Source organism: Elgaria multicarinata, chromosome 6, assembly GCF_023053635.1.
Source record: "Elgaria multicarinata webbii isolate HBS135686 ecotype San Diego chromosome 6, rElgMul1.1.pri, whole genome shotgun sequence".
Classification (NCBI taxonomy): Eukaryota; Metazoa; Chordata; class Lepidosauria; order Squamata; family Anguidae; genus Elgaria; species Elgaria multicarinata.
Window position 1 is genome coordinate 8075376 of NC_086176.1, and position 6785 is coordinate 8082160.

Here is a 6785-nt window from a genome sequence, read left to right on the forward strand (position 1 = left end):
GTTCTGTTTTATTTTAACATTTCTCCTATATTTCTCTGTTTTATGATATATAAAGTGTGCTCTCACACTTGAGTGACCAAGAGGGGACCTACGCTAGTCAAGTTAGAATGTGTCTTACCGTTTTTAAGTGTGCGTTTGGTAGTATTTCGCCAAAATGTTCAGTTTGTGACATTTTATTGTTGTCTGTTCTCCGGTTTTTATTTTGAACTTCTCTGAAATAAGTCGTTCTATTTGTTATGATGTGGCCGATTTCATCGTATTAAATGGGTTTCCTGTAGTTCTTAATTAGCTAATCGCATTCCTGGGGGGCATGTTTATGTAATTTCCGTGCCCAAAGTTGGAGCCGTTTTTTCTTTCAAGCCTCTTTTTGAAGCCACTTTTAGTTTCACTTTTGGGAGGCTGCTGGCTGGATCGTTTGTAAGTGGGGGATTCTCAGAGAGAAGAGGAAGTGGGAGGGGAAATTGGCAGCTGGGGAAAAAGAATAAACAGATTTCTTTTCTTAGTGTGGCCAAAAGGAATGCATTCCCACGGAAAGAGAAAAGTAAGTAAACGTTTTAAAAACTGCTACATTTTAAATCGTTCAAAAACAAAACGTTCAATGACTGTAAAAACAACGTTTCATATACTAGTGTAGATCCCCTCCAAGAGGCTGTCTACAAACATGTTTTGCCCTGCGGTGGCTGCATGGTGATGCTGCATTAGTTATACAACACTGCAACAACTCACAGCCACCATAGGACTTTTACCCGAAGGTGTGGATTTAAAAAGTCAGGGACTTAACCCAGCTTTTTGCTATGAAGCGAGATCATCACAGTCCCTCCACTGTGTGACCTTACTTTGGCGTCAAACTGGGGGCATTCCGAGGCAGATGGTGGCCGCTGAAAGGTCACCGGAAGAGCAGGAAGGCCTGGCAGAGAGCCCAATGAGGGCCTATGCAACGTCTTTCTCTGGGAGCAGAGCACTCAAAGATGAGTGGCACTTCCCAGATATTTTTGCATACACCCCAAATGCCAAGCTTATTTGTGATAGTTTATAATAAAAAATGCTTTTCCTCCACTAAAAGTCTCAGTGCAGCTCAGCTGGATTATGGACAGCTTGTCATTCAGTTCTGAATCACAGACAAACCTCTGAAGTGACATGTGGCAACTTCCAAAGACCCCGGGTTTTGGTGGAAAGTGCAGTGTGACTTATGCAGAATTGTCTTATACAAAGAGAACATAGTAACACCGCATTTAGTATTAGAGGGAACAAATGCAGGCCAGAGCCAGCTTAGAAGCCCAAATCAACTTTCTTTATTATTGCTTTTATCCATACTTGAAGGAGATTATCTCATTGTCGAAGGGGGGAAATTACAAACCTTGCACATAAGGAACTTCTTGCTTTCAGGTGGCTGGCTGCTAGCATCTTCATGGAAAAGCAGAAGGCTATCTAGCACTGTTTTGCCACAAGGACAACCTAAAGCTGGGTGTCTGAGGGTAATGAAGCAAAGGCATGAGATGTGGTTACTTGCTTCCTTCTGTTGCTAGTTGCAGAGGTAAAGAGACAGGTGAGGAAGTAGGAGAAAGGAACAGATTAATTTATGGGACAACAAGGGGAATGAACAAGGTTGTTTCTACACAAGGCATTTTTCGTGCGCTCGTGATTGTCCACTCCCAGAGGTTTGTGGGTCCTTGTCACGACGTTGTCAACCTCCAGTGCCTCTCCTGTCATTTTTAAGTTTCATTCCACAATTTTATAAATCGCTGAAAACACAGTAAGAAATATAAACCACTATCAAAGATGTGGTGGACTTCCGGAATCATGCAATATCACAGTGCCAGCTACTGACTATGTAAATGAAACATACGGAACTTGTTCACAAAGGAAACAGGGTGGGGGAAGGGTGGGGGAAGGGGGAAGGCATCGTGCTGAACGTAATTCTGCAAAGACTCTGGAAGACGAAGCCCCAGTAAGGACGCAGGATTTTTGCTTCAATGTAGAGAAGCCCCAAAACAAGCAGCTGCTGATGCAGATGCTCTCTATTGCCCCCTAGTGTCCAAAAGCATTTGGAGTTGTTCCTAGTATCCAACAGGTTTCATGTGGAATCATACACATTTCAGACTCTGTGCCAGCTCCAGGTTTTTAAGGGCCTTTGGTCAATGCCCCCTCCCTTAGCCCCTCTCTCACTTCCAGTGTCACCCTCAGCCCCTTTCTCCTCATTGCTGCCGCTTGCTTGCTTGATAGGCAGAGAGCCGGGGAGTGAGCAGGCCGTGGCAAACTCCTGCTCACGGCCACCGTTGCCTGGGCCAGAATGAGAGGCAGGTGAACAAGCAGTTTGCAATGCTGAAGAAGAGGAGCAAATCCAGGGGGTGATGTCAGTGGGCCCCTGCTGGGATGTGGGTCCTGAGCAGGTGCCCAACCACGCCTAGCATTGACACCAGTCCTGTTCAGACTGCATTGTCCTGACCCAAACCTTTTGCATTACATGCAAAGGAAACCAGGAGGGGATCTACACAGCGTCATGAAGGCGCTTGCGTGCGCCTGCAGTGCGCCCCGAAAATCATTGTGTAGATCCTGCCTACCTGCCAGAAGAGGCGGAGGAGGAGGCAGCGGCGGCCCCGCATCGCCCCTCTTAGGGACGGGGCGAAAAGTTTCCGCGAAGCCGCCGAGCCTGGAAACTTTTCGCCCCGTCCCCGCGAGGGGCGATACGGGGTCTCCTCCTCCTCCTCCTCCTCCCCCTCCTCCTCTTCTGACAGGATCTACACAATGATTTTCAGGGCGCACTGCAGGCGCACGCGAGCGCCTTCACGACGCTGTGTAGATCCTCCCCTGGAAGAGGCTGGCATTGGCCTTGTCAGGGAAATTCCGTGCAAGGAAGATTTGACCATGAACCTGATCTCCTAGAAGCACCGCCTGTCCTTAGCCTAACATTTGGTTCTGGTTGATCTGCATCTACTTCTTGCTGTGCTCCTGTCTTAAGCAGCAATTTATCAATATGCAGATATTCAAAAACAACGACAACAACTCAGGATACTTATTTGAGGATATTAATCTCAAACAAACCAAGAATCCCAGGATGCCTCAGCTTTACACACACCTTATTGGGGTAATTAAATTATTGTGTTTTCTCTACAGAATTTTGGACTTCACGCAACAGAACTAACAGAATCAAACTAACAGATCAAACAGAACTTTGATCAATTTCTCTCCCACTTTTCAGCCTACGCCAAGCCCCAAGGTTGTTCTAGAACAAAAACCCCCACAAGTTCTGTTTACATAATAATGATTCATTTATCCCAGAATGAAGAGGTGACAGGGTGGATCAGAAGCCCTTGATGTTACTGGGGGTAAGGCCTATTTGCAACTTTCAGTTTCTAGCCTTTATGATGCTCCAAAAAGTCTGAAAGCAAATGGACAGGAGGAAGGATGGGAGCTTCGTTGCCCCACATTTTTCTCTTAATCTGCTCATGATCTTTCCATTTTCCTCTACAAAATCTCCGATTTCTTGCTCTCCTTTTTTCTTTGCCACACACTACTTTCTCCCTCTCCTTACGTGCAAGTTAGGAAGTATTCTAATTTGGCAGTCAGACAGAAGGACAGTGTTTACACGGCGCTGCTTTCACTGCAAAAAAAACCACCCTGCAGCGTCATAATTGGGACGCGACAACCACCAGGTTACATGGACAGGATTAAATGTGGAATATCCTGCCCCAAAACTTTGCAGGATTGGTTACACGGCTGTATTTGCGCAGCAAATAAAGACTAAAGTATTTTCTCTTCTGCTCAACTCTGTAGCAGTGAAAGGATGCCTCCATGCACCTAAGAATCTTGTAGCTCCGAATCAACAGGCGCCCACCTGTGCTCCTTAGTAGTTGCAAAGCTTTGAATCAACAGGATTTCCGCCCCCACTCACATGCTCATAAAGTAACTCATAGAGTTACTTCTGAGTCGATATGCAAACATCCACCCTTGTGCCCCTCTCGCTCCCTGCGGTGGGAGGGGTGCCACTAAGCCTGATATTAAAGCTGCAGGAGCCCTGCCCTCTTTGTAGAGTGACCAGATACAAAAGAGGGCAGGGCTCCTGCAGCTTTAACTGTTGTGATGAAGAGGGAATTTCACCAGGTGCTGCATACATACAAATGGACACCTGCTGAAATTCCCTTTTCTATACAACTGTTAAAGATACAGCAGCCAGGTCCTCCTTTCCATATGGTCACCCTAGCTCCTCCTCCTCATCTCAGACCCATGGCTGCTCTTACATTCTCCTTTCCTCTCCTTGCCGCCTTTAGAGTACACTGGCGCCTACAGTGTACTCCTTTCGTCGCCAGCTGAAGAACTTTTTATTTTCTCAGCATTTTAACACTTAATTTAACTTAAATTTAAACTTTGCTGTTTTAATTCCATATTTTAACCTATAACAGTTTTTGCTGTGTGGTTTTAATCCTGGTTGTGCTTTTTATATTGTATTTTGTATTCGTGTTTTTAAATTGTTGGTTGTTTTTATGCTCTTCATGGTTTTCATTTTCGTGAACCGCCCAGAGAGCTTCGGCTATTGGGAGGTATAAAAATGTAATAAAATAAATAAATAAATAAATAAATGTGGCTGTCTGAAGGAGGGGCAGGAAAGGAAGAGGAGAGAGAGAGATACTTACAAAGCATGGATCCTTCCTACGAATAATAATGGGCTCCATCACACCAGCGATTTATCGCACACTCCCCATGCCTGGTATGCAGTTTTGCATGACGTCGTCCACATCCTGCACACATTTCAGCTCTTATCCTCCATGTTTCATTTCTTTTTGGAGCACAGAAAGTCTGGATTATTTTCCCTCCCTGAAAAATAAATGCTCTCCTCCCTCCTGTGTATTTCGGAGGTTGTGTTCTATCGACCATCCTGTTCTTTGTTGGGGGCTTGTGTGTCTAAGGGCAGTCTCGCTAACGAAAGAGGAGGGTGAAGCAGTTCTCCACTCAACCAGGAAGGGAGAGAGGTCCCATTGAACTCTAAGTTCTTACTCCTGAGTAGGCATTTTCACCTTAAAAGAAATGGGTTAAATGCACCCTCCTTGCCCACAGCGCCCTCATTTTTAAAGATAAAGAGATCAAAATTGGCACCATGATAGCTCTTAAGGAGGGCTTTCAACATGCCAAGCTTGAATCAGATTGGGCCATCCCTTGATTTTTTATGATTTTTTAAAAATTCCCCCTTAAACCCTTTTCCTGGTAGTCCGCAAGTGCGAAGGATCAAAGGATTGATCTTCCATTCCTTTGATCCTGCAAAGCTGTGCATCTTCAAGTTCATAAACTACAGATCTGCTGGTTCTCTTACTCAAAAGTAAATCTTATTGATTTCAACTGCATTTACATCCCAGTCGTACTAAAATCCGATGCAGGCTTACCTTTGAGTAAACCCCATTGAACAGAGAGAGACTTACTTCTGAGTAAACACATATAGAACTGACTTTTAATAGTGTGGTCACTCAGAAGCTTTTTTTAAAAAAGGTCAAAACAGCAAACTGGAAAGAAGTGCTCTGCAACCCCATGTTTACTTCTGAGGTCTTACTTCTGTTTACTCCAAAGTAAGTCTTTCTCTGTTCAATGGGGTTTACTCAAAGGTAACCCTGCATCTGATGTTAGCATGTTCACGTTCCAAAGCCTCCAGGCAGAGTGAGACAACAGTGAATAACCGAGTAGGAGAGAGACAGAGTTTTCCTGAAGTGAGTTCAGTGGCAAGAGAAGCTACTTGCTAGGAAAAAGCAGTGCAAGACCAGGAGTGCCCCATGTCAATTACTAGGGAGGGCGAAGTGCCCAACTACCACCAACCAATGAACTGTAAGGGGAGGTACAAAGGAGTTCTGAGAGTAAACATGATTACCCAGAGTTAAACTAATATTTAAAGCAAGAGGCAGCGATTGATCCCAGGTTCCCAACACAGCAGTTTTTAACGAAAAAGGGCTGGCAAAGGAATTTTCCAGACCCTTCTGCTCCTGTGCTCACCAAAGTACCAATTGAAGGCAGTGACTTACTTCTGAGTAGACATGGTTAAACCTTTGCTTGCCCCATACCGCCACCCCACATGACTTTCCCTTATGCTGTAAGGTGGATTCCTGCATGGAGCAGGGGGTTGGACTCGATGGCCTTTTAGGCCCCTTCTAACTCTACTAGTCTATGATTCTGCCAATCAGCACCTGAAGTACACCCATCGTCGTAAGCCACATTCACCCCACCAATGACACACGCACAGAGAACCATGGCGACAGCGGAGCAAAGTTAAAATACGCAGTGAAACAGGACTGGGAAAATGCACAGCTTCAGGACGGAAACCACACTGGAACTGCAAATTGGCGGCTGCATCATCTAAACAAAGATACACGATTTCGCAGCCACAATGGAGTAAATACCCCATGTAGACGTGTCCTAGGTTAGATTTAGTGGACAGATCTATTAATTGATTTCATATCCTGTCTGTCAGCCCAGCAAAGGCCCATGACATGGCTTACAGTTAATCCTCAGAACATACAGTTATAGGAACAATGTGAAAATAATATGATAATAAGATAAAACAGCAATAAACACAAAAATAATATATTAAAACAAGCATATCTTTTTATATATGAAACCCAAAGGCCTAGAAACAGAAAAGAGGAAGTTGTCTTAAATTCCTGCCAGAATGGGCCTGGCAGACAGCCCTAGACAACCCCTAAATGCAGTCCTTTGGGACTACTCTACTATTCCAAAGGAATTTCCAAAAGGCAGAAATCTCGGGTTTTTGTCATGTGGAAAGAATTTTGCCGTTTTCATCATAAAGG